The 15,785-nt window shown below is 39.3% G+C and overlaps 1 pseudogene; it reads right to left on the reverse strand.

Moving 5' to 3' along the window:
- Positions 1–13,965: 13,965 nt before the first annotated feature.
- On the reverse strand, positions 13,966–15,539 carry LOC125156210 (metalloendopeptidase OMA1, mitochondrial-like; annotated as a pseudogene).
- Between the last annotated feature and the right edge of the window lie 246 nt (positions 15,540–15,785).

Consider the following 15,785-nt stretch of genomic DNA (forward strand, 5'->3'; position numbering starts at 1 on the left):
TCTATATTTCAAGCATCCTTAGTTGAGTGCCTAAAATATTTAGGTTTAACCTTCTTTTAAGGTTATTCATTTATTCTGAGGGAGACAATGACAGCATGAATGGGGGAGGGGCAGAGGGCTAATCCCAAACAGGCTCCGCGCTGCCAGCACAGGCGTGACTTGGGGCTTGATACCGCGAAATCATGAGATCGTGACCTAAGCCAAAACCAAGAGGTGGATGCTCGACCAAATGAGCCACTCAGGAGCCCCTAAAATGTTTAGTTTTAAATGATGATCACCATTCATGTGGGCAGGTAAGAGGGTATATAGTCACAAGCTACAAGGGTGTTGAAGCTGGGATGGGGGAAAAGCAAGGTTCTTTCCTGTGTCCTTGTATACCAGAGCTGGGGAGAGTGCACTATCAGAAACTCTGGGGAAAAAAAACCTGAAGTTTTTGTTTTTAATAGCATAAAGGAACTATGAACTTTGAGGCTCTCTAGCCCTTCAGCTCCATAAAACATATTTTCTTTCATTTTTATCCCCAGCGTGAAGCTCAGGGCTTAGCTAATGTTACTACGGCTTTCTTGTAGTGTTCCCCAACTGAACTTGTTGCAACAATGGAAATGTTCTATAAATCTGTGCTGTTCAATAGAGGAGCCTCTGGCCATAGGTGGCAAATTGGACCTTTGAAAAGTGGCCAGTGTGAGAAGCTGGATTTTTATTTTTATTCCATTTTAAGAAATTTAAACAAAAATAGCCTGTGGAACAGCACCGATCTACATCTACATCCCCACAGGGGATGACAGGACATGTCATTTCCAAGAAGAGGCTTAGGTTGAAAATATAAAAGTGTTCGGATGAGTTCATGGTTTTATTATTAACATATTTGTGGTTGAAATGAAAAGAACTATCATGTTCTCTCATAATAGATTTTAAGGTGCTAGAGTCAAGGACAGACTGTTACCTGGGAGACCGAATATATGAGTCTTGTGGTAATTTATGAGGTCTAACACTTATCTAAGTGCCAGCAATGTGGAGTCATCTTGGATTAATTGCCATACAGACCCTCCACTTAGTATCCGTACGCTTATGGCAGGTCTTTCCATTTCTTTGTCAGTGTGCTAATCTGAAAAATGGGGATATTAATGAGCACAAAAAATAGCCTGTGTTACTGGATTAGTTCAGTATCTGTCATATACTACGTGATGAGGAGTCGATTATCCTTTCCAGAAGCATCTAACTCATTTGGAAGAAGAAGAAGTTGAACTCATTTCACGTTGAGGATTCATTTATGGGTACTGTCTGACAAGTCAATGAAACACACATAGGAGTGACTATTAAGATCTAGACTGTGAGAAAGAACAAGACAACTGGTTAATTTCATACTGTCCTGAAGAGCCAAAATGGAATAGCTGCATTTATCTATTACACATCATGACGGAAGTTAAGCTGCTGCTAATCCTTGGAACTATTCAGACTTTCCAAAGTGGGTGGGAGAATAAAGAAAGAAAGAGAAAACCCACACGGCTCTAGGTAAATCTTTGCAACTGTTTACAAGACAAAAAGGAACTCTCTATAGAAACCAAATATAAACAGCATATGTTATTAAACTCAAAACACATGAAAGAATAAAAGAAAGTCACATATATTTTTCAGTGTGACAGAGTCTGAGACAAGTTTTGGGGGAAGTTGAATAAGGCCACAAAAAAGGCCTTTGCTTCTTTCAAACATCATTAAAATACACTTCCCCTGCCTCCCCCAAAAAAGGATTTTGCCTCTTTAGTATGGATGCCACTCAGAAGCCCATAGAATACATTAAATTCTTAGAGCATACATCCATTGTCATGTGGTGGAAGGCAACTAGAGATGTATAATGTAAATTTATAACTGGATAATGAAGGTCTTTCCTGCTGAACCCCTGAAGCAGATGGGGGTTGTTCCCTGAAGTTACTGTTCATTTTAAAGGTTTCATTACAGTCCCTTCAAAGAGGATAGTGAATTTCATTTATTTTAGAGTTAGTTCTTATAAAAAAAAGTTTGTCGTCCTATCTATCTGTTTTCTACTGTTGGGTAACAAATCGTCACAAATTTAGGGGTTGAAAACACACCCCCTTATTAGCTCACAGTTCGGTAGGGTTCTTTTTGCAATCTCACCAGGCTGCAGTTGGCTGACTGTATTCTCATCCGGGGTTTGAGATCCCCTCCAAGTTTATTGCTATTGCCGACAGAATTCAGCCAACAGCCATGTAGCTATGAGACTGAGTCTATTTGCTTACTGGTTGTCAGCTTAGAGCCTCTCCCAGTTTTTTAAAGTCACCCACATTCTTTCTCATGTGGTGCACTCTCTCCCACTTCCTACCAGCCCTGGTGGGGCGTATTCTTCTCAAGCTCTTAGTCTCTCTCACTTCCTCATTCCACCACTGGCCAGAGAAAACTGTCTGCTCTTAAAGTGGCTTGTATGATTAGATTAGGCCCACCCTTATCTTTAGGTCAGCTCTGCCATATAACATATCGTCATTACCAGAAAGAGATCTCATCACGTTTATAGGTCCGAGGGATGAAGGCCTTGAACCTAGGGGGCCATTCCTGGAATTCCTCACCGCACTCTGTAAGGGACCCACAGGACATCTTCTGTTTCCTTCAAGTCATATCAGCAGCATTAAAATACTGCTTTTATTTAAATAAGCATTGCTAACATAACCCATTTTCCTGTCCCACACCATTCCCAGGAAGGTGAAGATTGGTTTCTGGGTTAGTTCCTCTGATTCTGAATATCCATTTAATAAAAATGTACTGAGGGGCGCCTGGGTGGCGCAGTCGGTTAAGCGTCCGAATTCAGCCAGGTCACGATCTCGCGGTCCGTGAGTTCGAGCCCCGCGTCGGGCTCTGGGCTGATGGCTCAGAGCCTGGAGCCTGTTTCCGATTCTGTGTCTCCCTCTCTCTCTGCCCCTCCCCCGTTCATGCTCTGTCTCTCTCTGTCCCCAAAATAAATAAACGTTGAAAAAAAAATTAAAAAAAAAAAATGTACTGAGCCACACTAGGTGCCAAGACATGTGCTGGGTTCTTTGGATCCCAGTGTAAAGACGACAAGTTCTACTGCCCATAAAGAAGCTGTATTTGAGTGCAGAGAATGGATAAACAAACCACTAGGATGTATGACTACATGTGTTAAGTGTTGTGCTGAGGGCCTGGGTGAAGATCTACCCAGTGCAGCTGCTAGTAGGTAACAGCACCTTTGATGCAATGTGATAGAACGTAAAATGTATACTCCTTGGAGACCACAGAAGAGACTCGTACATGGGTTTCACCACTTAGTAGTTACTCAAACTTGGGGTATTTGCTTAACCTTTTAGAGCGTCAATTTATTGAAATATTTAGTGGAAATAACCAAAGATACCTCATGAGTTTGTTGGAAGATTATAGGGAAAACAACATGAAAGCACACAAGTAGATCTTAACATTTATGTGTCTGTTTCTCTTTCAGAGAAAGTTTTTATAACCTCTAACTCAATGTCAGCCACAGCAGTTCAGGCAGAAGGTGAGCCAAACAAGCAGCTTTATTTTCAGGGTTCTGAGAGTCATGGGGAGGATCTACCCCAGAAACTGTCCTATCACTTGGCCCCTCAGGCTTCCATATGTGGTATTTTGGCTAAGATTTAATGAAAGGTGCTATACAAATTGTTTTGCATATAGGTACAGAACAGTAAATACTCTCATTGTTTTGTCTTTCAGAAGCTTTCAGATTACTCACAGTTAATAAGCACCCAGCATGTGATGACAACAAAGTTGAAATAATAACGTACCAATTAACAACACAGATCTCAGAAAAAGGCTTAACAACAATTGGTCAGTTCTTGTCTGTCAGATATCTCCCTAGAACCCCTATTTGCACTGTTGCTCTGCTTATCAGATTTTTCTTCAAGGGGAGATAAAAAGATACGTTTCACACATAATGTCTGAATGACTCCAGATCCTACATTCATGGGGCCTCAATCAATAAGATATTCATCAGCGTACATGTTCTTTCAAGTACTTTTCACTTGGGTTCTTTGGGAAATTGCAGAATTCATTCTACGGAAACAGGTTCCGCGTTAGGCTTAATTCTGAGAATTATGAACTTCCTGTGTTTATAGTAAACACTGGGAATTTGAGACAACTGGGCTCTTTGTCAATCTCATAATGAGTGACTTTGTAAAGGTGAACAGATCCAAATGTAAGATAAAGCCAGAAGAGCTGGATCATGTGTCTCAGTTGCCTAAACTTTGTCAATCTGTAAGAGTTAACTATAAAGGTTATTCACAATTAACCACAGTGGGAAGCTCACAGTAACTTGTTGGTCATGGATTTAAAAACAACCTCAATCGGGGGGAAAAAATCTAAGATTTCAATGTTTCCACTCTCTTTCTTAATCATATTTTTTAAAAATAGAATTTTTAAAGCACAATACACATTATATGTGAGCTTCACTATACATTTTCAAGGATCCCTGTAACTTCATAGTAATCCCACTGATCTCTTTTATTCTACTTAATAGATGCTGTATAACAGTTTAATAAAGAGCAGTTAAAGTAATCTGCCCTTCATCTCTCCACAGAGAAGGTAGGATACCTATCTATCTATAATTATATATATATGCAACATATTTATACATATAATTATATGAGCTTTACCATATATCTAACTCCCTTGGAAATTTGCCCCAGATTATAGCAACACTTGGTTATAGCCACTCTGTTATCCGAGATTGAATATATCATTTGTGGTTTACATAGGTCAAGAACGTCCTACTTCCTTTGTTCAATCTCACAGATTAGAACCACTTCATTGATAGGTAGAACATTTTCCCATAAGTATCAGTACTAGTAACTATGAATGTAAAATGGAAAAAGGTAAAATATTTTAGGAAGATAGTGCATCATATAGCAAAATGTACTAGGTAATTTATCTGTGATACAATTATTTAGCAATACCACAGATTTTTGATACAAACTGTATATGGGCAACATTTTTCCTTACCCATAAAATATGCAGTGATTGAGTTTTCTAATAGACTTCACATTAACTGCAGTTATATATTTAAATAATTTTCATTTTCAGAAAAAAAAATGTCACAGCATTACTCTTCATCCTAAATCTTGGCAATTTCAACTCCTGTGTTTTTAAACAGTATCTCATAGCTTTATTTTCTATACTCCAGAAAAAAACCCCTATAATTATTCACAAAGCAGTTACAATAATCCTTTAGAGTAATTATTATTAATCTCCATTTTAGAGCTTATGCATGAAAGAAGTGTGAATCAAACATGTCTGTTTTATATTTCTTCCTCCTCTCTTTCCCCTATGCCAGCTAAACATGGCAATAGCTAAGTTACTAAGCTACTCATAAATTAAGATCCCAGATATTTCAAACTTTGAAACCACATACATACACACTGCACACAAATCTTATTTTAGTTTCTTGGAGGAAGTGATTCCTGAGGTAGTTTTCAAAGTTTATATTTATGTTTAGATGGATTAAACATCTATCCACTAAAACTTTGAACTTTGTAGTTTGTCATATATTACTATGAGCATGTCAACATGTTCCAGTTTGAATTCTTAATTTTTTAAAATGTTTTATTTATTTATTTATTTATTTATTTATTTATTTATTTATGAGAGAGAGAGAGAGAGAGAGAGAGAGAGAGAGAGAGAGAGAGAACAAGCGAGAGAGGGGCAGAGAGAGAGGGAGACACAGGATTGGAAGAAGGCTCCAGGCTCTGAGCTGTCAGCACAGAGCCCAATGCGGGGCTTGAACTCATGAACCCCAAGATCATCACAAGATCATCACCTGAGCCGAAGTCAGATGCTTAACCCACTGAGCCATCCAGGCACCCCTGAATTCTTAATTTTTAATTTCCAAACTAATAACCTTTCAGTTACTCAGAGACACTGATGATCTAGAACTACAAAAGGAAGAACATCAGTCAGTGTGTACTATGCTTTGAAATGAAATAAACAGAAAAAATTCTTCATCAAAGTACCTGGGTCTTCATAGGGCCCTTTTGTTGCCATAGGATAGGAGACGAATCTTATGGTTTCAAAGATGTGTGGGAGGTGGACTCATTGACTCCAGAAAGGGAGGTAGTAATGGTAGAGAAAGAACCTCTCCACCTCAAGTGGTTGAATTTTTTTTAATGTTTTTATTTATTTTTGAGAGAGACAGAGAGAGAGAGATAGAGAGATAGAGAGACAGAGAGAGAGAGAGAGAGAGAGAGAGAGAGAGAGAGCGCGCATGAGTAGGGGAGGGGCAGAGAGACAGGGAGACACAGAATCTGAAGCAGACTCCAGGCTCTGAGCTGTGGGCAGCTGTGGGCACAGAGCCGGATGCAGGGCTCGAACCCATGAACCGTGAGATCATCACCTGAGCTGAAGTCAGATGCTTAACTGATTGAGCCACCCAGACTCCCCTCAAGTGGTTGGCATTTTGTCAGTCCAGGTTGGGACTAGCGCATGAGAAGCTTCAGAGATGTGAGCAAGAAGAAATGGGCTTATTTTTAGTGGATAACTGTCCTCCAAGCAAAACAACTCCCCTGCAGGGTTAGGTGGAATAGTGGTTTGTGCCACAGATTTAGAACTTTGGGAACTCTGATTTTTAAATATTTGTGATTTTTATGATATTTATGAAATGAGTTGCCATATTCTTGAATCAATTATACGAGCTTTCTTACACAGCTTGTAGTGATTGAGCATGGGGGGGGGGGGCTGCAACTGTTTCTCTCTTAACTCAGCCCAACTTCCCATTACTGATTTTTGAAAATGCCCTATGGACTCTCTAGTCATCAAATATTATTGAAACCCCATGTAAAATAACCAGAACATTTGTATTTACTTTCCATATGGATCATGCAGGGGTTTCCAAAATAATGCAAAATATATTTGGTTCGCTTGTTTTGCACTTTGTGAACCCAACGTTAAAACAAACCAACAAAAACTAACAATTTTTTCATAACATATAAACCTAGGACACAGCTGGCTTTGTCAATTAGGCCACTAATAAAGAAGAGATATGGAACCAAAAGCCCAAAGAACGGCTCTTCTTAGAAAACAAACAAAATGTTCACCGAGCAAGTGGAAAGATGCAGGTCAGCAAAGCACTTGTAAAACAACAGTGTGGTGACCAAGGCCCTGCCTGGGGTCAGACAGACTGGGGCCTCAGAACCGCTCCACCCTATACTAGACGTACCTCTGACAAATGATTTGTCCTTTCCAAGCCCCACTGCTATTTTTTTCCATGTATAAAACAGTAATAAGGCAATTTTCATCCATTTACATTCCACATGTGTTGAGTGCCTATTATGAGCTACACCCTCTTCTGGTGCCAGGAAAACAGCAACGAATAGACAAGACTGTCTGTCCTTGTGAAAGTTACCTTTGAGTGGGGGTGAAAGAAAGATACACAAAAGAATCAAGTAGATGTATAATGTACTGAAAGATGAAAAAGAGCAAGATAGGGAGGACGAGGTAAAGATATTTTAGGTAATGTGGTCACAAAGAGCCTTAACATTATGGTAACATTTGAGCAACTATTTTAAAGACCAGGGAGTATGTATACCTTTCCTGGGTGAAGATATTTGAGACAAAGAGAATGTGGATCCACGTTTGTGGCCCCCAGGCTGCTGTTCCTTAAAATAAGAACACTTTGCTCTCAAATGCCAAGTCCCATTAGGGTCAACGCCTCAGGGAGCCTGGATTTGAGGTTGTGTGTCCAGTAAGGGATGGGGGGGGCTCTGTATGTCAAAAAGACAGCATGCGGGAGTTAGAAGAAAAATTCATGGCAGGTGACCAATAGCCATCATAGGCATCGTAGCAGAGAAACAGTTTACAAATACTATTTCAGAAATGGAAAAACGGGATTTGAAATTCTCTGATTGGCAGTTCTCCTAAAGGATAAATCAGTCATGAGAACAGGAAAAAGAAGAAGAAAAAAATGTTGTAATGTTATTCTAAAGGAGTGTTTAAAATTACACAGAATCACAAACACTGGACACTGGTGATGCTTTTCCCAGGTTATACATATGCTAAGAAAGGTCACATTCTAGAATATCTAGTTTATGACTATTATGTTGAATATTAAGCTGATTATTAAATAGGCCTATAGGATCTAGTCATGTTTCATTATTTACCTTCACTTTTAAAAAATGTTTATTTATTTATTTTGAGAGAGAGTGAGCATGAGTGGGGGAGGGGCAGAGAGGGAGAGAGAGAACCCCAAGCAGGCTCCACGTTGTCAGTGCAGAGCCCGATGTGGGGCTCAATCCCACAAACCACGAGATCATGACTTGGGCCAAAATCAAGAGTCAGACACTCAACCGACTGAGACACCCAGGTGCCCCATACCTCCACTTTTGATATGTAGAGAAAGCTTATGAATTACCCCCTGCCTTACTTATAAGCATCTAATAAACTGATTTGGCTATTTCTCAACTGGTTATTTAATGGGAAACTTCTGTGAATCATTTGATAAATCAGTCTCAAGTCCTCTGAATACTTAGATATTTGTGTATTGGATTTTTTTAGTATAGGGAAAGCCTGTTTCTTCTCCAGCAGGAAGGACAACTCAGTGTCGCAGAAAAAGAAAGCTGGTCACTTTATTTCTTCCCTTCACTGTCTCCTGCCCAGCCTAGCTTGCGTGACCCATGGAGGAGCTAAGCTGAACACTGTTAGAACACCTTGAGTATATCACCAGGGAAGTGAGTGAGGACTGATCTGCTGACCATTTCAGCCTTGTCACAAAGCCACCCTGCTGACACAGAGAGGATAGATAAGCAGCCCAAACTGACCATGACCCTGGGAACACAGAGGAAGGCTGCCCCACCTCTCCGTCACCCATGAATCTGTAGTTAAACTTTGTATATAAGTGTTGAAAGCTTGTGCTTTATGGAATTCACAGGCATCATTCTCCCAATTTCTCAGCAAATTCACTAGCTTTAGCGGGTGAGCTTTATGGTGAAATTAAGGCATTGGCAGACCATGTCATTACACTGACGAAATCTTCTAAATACAGCTCTAAGATTGAAGAATAGCATTCATGCATAATTCTTATAACCTGGAATGATATAAATAAACGAAAACTGGAGTAATATCATAAAGACCAGGCTAATGAACAGAAGGTGGCCTCTCCATGGTGGCTCATTTAAGACCCAAAAGTGGCGTGGATGGATGCTATTATTAAATATACAAACCTGTTTATACAAATAATTGTTATGGCATCTTTAATAACACCAGTATAATAGTTTTGCCCACGTCCTAAAGATGTGTATACTTATTTTTCCTCACTAACCAATATATGTCCCGATAAAAAATTAGAAACAAGGCCCTAATCCTGAATCTATTCATTGCTCTCAGCTCATCCTAAACACGGCCTCCCAAGGAAAAACTACAAATAATCATGTTGATCCTCAACATCCTCCATTAACATTATTTTCCTTCATTTCCTGTTGGTGCTTATACATATGCCTCTGGTCTTCGCGATGTGTCGTCTATCAAGAGGAATTTGCAAACCATTCATGAAATTTAGTCAAAGATGTGTTAAAAATGTGACTAGTACCAGAAATAAAGATTTCAGAAAATATTGGGGAAACATAGGATAAAAGAGAGAGCACAGAGAAAAAGGTAGGTATCCACTTTTCTTTGCTTCTCTACATAGTTAGAAGAAACAAGTATTTTCCTGGAGTGACAATAGACAAAAGAACACTTTTCAATTATGTCATTTATGCCTTTTTCATAATTCTATTCATCATTTGGCTTTGTTTGTATGCATATGTGCATGTGTTTTCTCTTTTGAATAAATTAGGCCTAGAAAGCAAGGAGAAAGAGGGAGGCAGTGACACTGCCCAGGAAGGCACAGAGAAAGTTTAATGGAGTAGGTGATGCTTGGGCTGGAATCTAAAAGACCAGTGCTCTAACCCCTGAGCTATGGCACCAACCACGCTTGGGTTGGAATCTAAAAGATGATGCTTGTGGTTGGATGAAAACGGGGAAGGAAAATCAAGGCAGACGGAATAGAGGTTGCAGAGGCAAAAAAAAAAAAAAATAGTGACATTCTAGGCTTGCCTCGAAAAGCCATATAAGTGGAGCCTTAAAGTATGGCTTTTAGCTTGGCAGTGAGGAGAGGGATAACTTTCCATCTTGAGTTCCACTAAAGAAGATTCTGAGGCAAGGATAGTGGTGCACATGGTTTACTGGACAAGAGATCTCAGGAAAGTCATTTAAGGGAAGATGGGAGTAAACGGGGAAGGGGGGGTGGCGCACAGAAAGGTGAGGTATGTAGCCATTTATCGCTGTGGACAACTGGAATCCTGTGAGGACACTTTGGAAGAGTATGTAGAATATACTTCAGAGTTTCCCAGGGCCTGAGCAAGCCGGGACATTCATTGCCCAATTCCTCTGTCATCACTGGAGGAAAGCACTAACTCCGGCTTGTTTTCTGCATGCGCTAAGTATTGTGCCGCCACCAAAAGAAGCCCTTGGTCGGAGTCATAAGGGCTTGTAGTGAGAAGAAGCTTTCTGTGGTTAGCAGTAAACCTGAGGTGATGAAAGGAGGGCACCAACTTTCTGCCCAGCCTTCTTTCCTACTCTCTTAATGCTATTCTCACATTATCCTCTCCATGCCAGCCTTCTCCATTACTTCGGAATGGCTCCATCAGGGCTCAGTTCTGCACCGTAACCCGAGATAAGAGATGTTCCCCTCAGCTCCTGGAACGAACTAGTCTCTTGGGGGAGAGGTGGAGAAAATAACAGTGTTATTTATATACTCTAAACCCCCAGTCCACAAATTCTTTTGACTTGATCTCCTTCTACCAGATCCACCCAAAGATCTGTTGGTTGTTGAAGTACTAAAATATTTAGTGACTTAGAAACAAGTAGAATAAACTCTTCCCTTCCAGAAGAGCCCAGAGTCTGAGAACTTCCTTTCAATGAGGTTTTGACAATCTTCTTCAAAACAATCGTGGTCAAACTCAGGAGCCCAGGTGTGTGGCCCACCTAAAGACTTTAGATTTAGATTAGAAAATGGAAGGGAGAATTTACATTAGCTTCCAAAATTTTTAAAAATTCTCCTTCTTAGTTAAAGTGCGTTTGGAAGATCCTGTCTCCATATTCCTTGACTAAAAAGACACTAAGCCTTTTTTTTTTGCCCTGAGACATTTTTGCTTCAATAAATTACAGTTATTTGTTGAGTACCAATGGCTTCCTGTTACAGTTAAAGAAAATCTAAAATCTGGGGCGCCTGGGTGGCTCAGTCGGTTAAGCGTCCAACTTCAGCTCAGGTTATGATCTCACAGTTCATGGGTTCGAGCCCCGTGTCGGGCTCTGTGCTATCAGCTCGGAGCCTATGGCTTGCTTCGGGTTCTGTGTCTTCCTCTCTGCTCCCCACCACCTCATACTCTATCTCTCTCAAAAATAAATAGTAAACATTAAAAGGAAGAAAGAAAATCTAAAATCTAAAATGACCTGCAAAGCTCTGGCCCTTCCTGCTTGTCTGGCCTCATCTCAAGTTAGGCCAATATGAGCTTACTCTGGTCTGGCCACGCTGTTCCCTTAACATGGCAAAGTCCTTAGGGATTTAGATGTTCACTTTGCTATAATTGAAATCTCCCCACATTTCCGCTTGTCTAACTTTCTCATTTTATTTACATCTCTGGTTAGATGTTACTTTATCTGAGATGTTTCCTAACCTTCTGTTTTGAAATGTCACCATGCTTTATCTTTATCCCCTTAGACTGCTTCCTGGTTTGGTCACTTTATTTTTGTTCACAGATCATCCCTAGTGCCTGGTACACAGAAGGTGCTCAATGAACGTATGCCAAATGAATAAATGCCTTGGGGTCACAGGATTGTCAGACACTTTTTTTTTTTTTGTCCATAATATTTTAATGCTTTTCCACTTTTAAATACTGGTTCCAATTTTGTGATTGCAACATTTGGGATGACAGGCACTTTCATACAAACAAAATTTAAAGGAAAAAAGATCTTAGACGGATTGCAAGGATTATATTCTTATGGAGAAAAAAATAGCATAATTTTCCTATCTGCAAGGAGAAAGTTGTTTTCATTAGGGAAGTCGAAATTTATAGGGAAAGGCTAAGGTTGTATTTATTTGAGGACTAGTGATTGACACAGTCATACTTTTCTATGTGCTTATTTTGTTTCCTTTTTTTGTGTTAAGTGTTTCCCTCTCACTCCAAGACATGGTATATAAGGTTATCCTGACTCCTAATGAGGGCAGGGCAAGGTATTAGTTTCACTTTGTTCAAGTTCTTGCCTTCAGGCAAGGATTTGACAGCATTCATTAAGGTAACAATCTTCTGAATCAGTGTGATTCATTTGGTGTTTTATTTGCCTGTTTTGTTTACATGAACACAGTAAGAGCGGCTGATTAACACACAAAGAACTTTTTAATGTGTGGTTAGTAAGATAGTCTGAAATGATATTAAGACAAAAGAAAAAAAAGCCTTTATATGGAGATTTTGTATATCCTCAGGGGTTATAATTTCGACTTTTGTGTGCCAGAAATATCAAATTGCCTTTATTAGCTTGCTTAAAGATAGCAAGAACCAATAAATATTGTTTACTTCTCCAGGTTTGGTCTGGCCTTCCTATCACTGCAGAGATACCTGTTTTTGTTTGTTTGTTTAAATTCTGAGATCCCCTAGCTTGTCTATGCTTCTGTCCTGAAAGAAGGAGACTATTTAACTTCCTGTAAAGCTGAGGTCCCTTTAATCATAGACCGGATAACAGACCAGTTACTGTGGAAGACTTTTTAGGTACCAAGTCTCACTTTCAATTTAGCTATATTATCTAGAATTTCTAAAATAAATACGTTTCTCCTGCACATAGAAAACACACACACATTTATATATATAACACACATATATATTAATTATAATATATATTATATATATGTATATATATAATGCATATATATAATATATTATATATATTATATATATTATGTGTGTGTGTGTGTGTGTGTGTGTGTGTGTGTATGTATGTATAAAGAAAAGATGTAGGAATGATGTTTCCCCTTCTGGGCACAGCATTTGAGAGAGAACAGCTACCATCCATTGAAAAGTAATGCAGGAAGAATTGGCAAACAAAAGACATAAGGAAAAACAGGTTCTGTTACGAACTCCAATTAAATGATAAATATGGTGTCTGGAAGTAGTATGGTTTCAACGAGGTGGTCTGATAATTGATTAAAAGACTTGATCATAAATGTTTTCTTCAGTATCAAGCCAGTACCCCAAGGCATCTTCACTTTAATTCCATTTGTGCGCCACGCATATGGCATACTCCCCACGGAGGCTAAGTGCGGAGCTGTTTGATTTTTCACAGCCACTGAGAAACAGGATTTCTGCAAGAATGGGTGGCTTTCTGGTTCACTTTTCCCCACAGACTTAGCAAAATCACTCGCACACAGTAGAGATGCAAAAACGATTTTTTAAAAAATGCATAATATGAATTTATTCTGTGATATTTTCCTCATTGAAGATATTTTAAAATAAACTAAAATAGCTGATGTTACATGAAGCAGAAATATCTACCAGAATTTAGATAATGGTAATATACATGATTTGACCCCCAAATATCCATTTTGGCTTTCATTTCAAACATCTCTTTTTTTAAAAAAAGTAATATAAAAATGATAGATTGCTGCACTCCTTATATTTCCTTCATCTGAAAAATTTTAATTCAATTTCCAGTTATTTTCTCAACTAAATGTTAACAGTATTTGCTCTTATTATTTTTTTTAATTTTTAATGTTTATTTTTGAAAGGCGGTGGGGAAGGGCAGAGAGAGAGAGAGACAGAATCCGAAGCAGGCTCCAGGCTCCAAGCTGTCAGCACAGAGCCAACAGGGGGGCTCGAACTCATGAACCATGAGAACGCGACCTGAGCCAAAGTCAGAGGCTCAAATGACTGAGCCACCGAGGCACCCTTGCTCCTATTTTTGAATGGGAAGAGTATCCATTTTCTGTTTCTTAATGGTAATATTTAGGTCTTCTTTCTCTGATTTTCCAAGAAAATGGTTCATGCTGAGTTCAAATAGTAATTGAGCCCTGTCCAGAACGTAATGGGCAATTACAGATCTAATTTTGAGAGCCTGTGATATGAGTCTGTCCAAGTGGTCAGCTCCATACCTACGAGAAGAGCATGTGGATAACCATTCTGGCCACTTGGGACTACCCTGAAATCTATCTGCAAATTCCATCCCCTGCCCAAACACTAAAATGGCTCTGATGCCCACATAGGCCTCTGCAGCAAGCTAGAATCCAATCTTGTCAGCTTCAGCCTCTGGTGGTCTACTGTATGGTCTATCAAGCATACACTCAAGAAATTTAGACTGTCACTACTGTCTCCAATGTGCCAAACTATCTCAAGAACAAATGGCCCAAATCATTGTGAGAAAAATCATACTTAAATCCAGTAAATCAACCAAACTAGGCTTTTCTACAGCATGCCCAAGTACTGCGTGGCTATTTCAGGGCCCAGAAGAAAAGCAAGTTGATGAATGTCAGTTACACTATTCAAAAGCCCAATGAAGTTAAACACTCGTCCATTTGGAATCACAAAGGCAATGCTCACTTCGCAGCACATATACTAAAATTGGAATCACAAAGGCATTTATACCCAAGAAATCAACCAGTTGAATAATCCAATAGATCTCAGAGACCCTGGGGTATCTTTATTATGGTCAATTACATAATAAACCACTTCTTTTTAACAGTCTGCCATTGGATATCTTTCTCGGTTTGCATATCATTTAAAAGTTCTTCCATCCATGCTTCGTATTCCAGTTCTGATAAAAGTCTGAAATGTTCTTTTTCTCAAAAATAGTAGCTTGCCCTTTCCTATGTTGGACTCACTTCCAGGGGAGTAAAAGAAAACACTACAAATAGCAACCCAAAACTAGTCAACCCAAAGAATAAGTTTCATTTTTCCCCCTTCCTTACACTTTCATTAAATAGTTCTTTCTCCTTAGGAGGGAGCGCTTACCACCATTTCCATACGCCCCAGCATGTTTACAATGATCTCCAAGTAGTTTCTGCACTGGTTTAAGAATTATCAACAGGAGAGAAACCAGTGCCATTGAAACGGTAAAGAAGTGTAGAAACTCCTAATGTCTCTTAAGAGAGAACCCCTAGAGGACTCAACACTGATGAGCAGGAATGACTGAAACTTCTTCGAGCAGTAGCTGCCTGGAAAAAGAGTCATTCCACGTTGTGTGTTTTTGGGTAAACATCCAAATGTCCTTACTTTTGGTACTCCAGAGGCATCCTGTTCTTTTGTTATTGAAAGCCCTATAAAAATCAAAGTTTCCAGGCAGAAAAGCGAATCTGTCACACTGATTTGCTTCCAGGCCCTGACACTTATTTACTATGTGGTTAATTTGTATTTGATGATAGTCCAGTGAGGTTATGTACAGCTACTGTGTTACATTTTCTCCAGTTGGTCAGTGAATTATATCAGGAAAAAATGCAATTCAGTAGCGGACTGCAGGCCATAGATGAAGGTCATCTTTGCTCGATTATCTAGTCATGGCAAATTAAAGATGATTAGATGACTCCTTCCAATTAGTGAATGTGTTTCTTTGCTTGCTTTTCTGAGTTAGTAGGTATTGCAATTCCTATATCCTTTTTCTTCCCAACTATAAACTCAATGAGAGAAAGGATTATGACTTGTTACTATTAGAACATCAACACCAGGGACAATACCTGCAAATAATAGATGCTCTGTAAATATGCTGAAGGAAAGAATACACGA

The sequence above is a fragment of the Prionailurus viverrinus genome, chromosome F2 (genome assembly GCF_022837055.1).
Source record: "Prionailurus viverrinus isolate Anna chromosome F2, UM_Priviv_1.0, whole genome shotgun sequence".
Classification (NCBI taxonomy): Eukaryota; Metazoa; Chordata; class Mammalia; order Carnivora; family Felidae; genus Prionailurus; species Prionailurus viverrinus.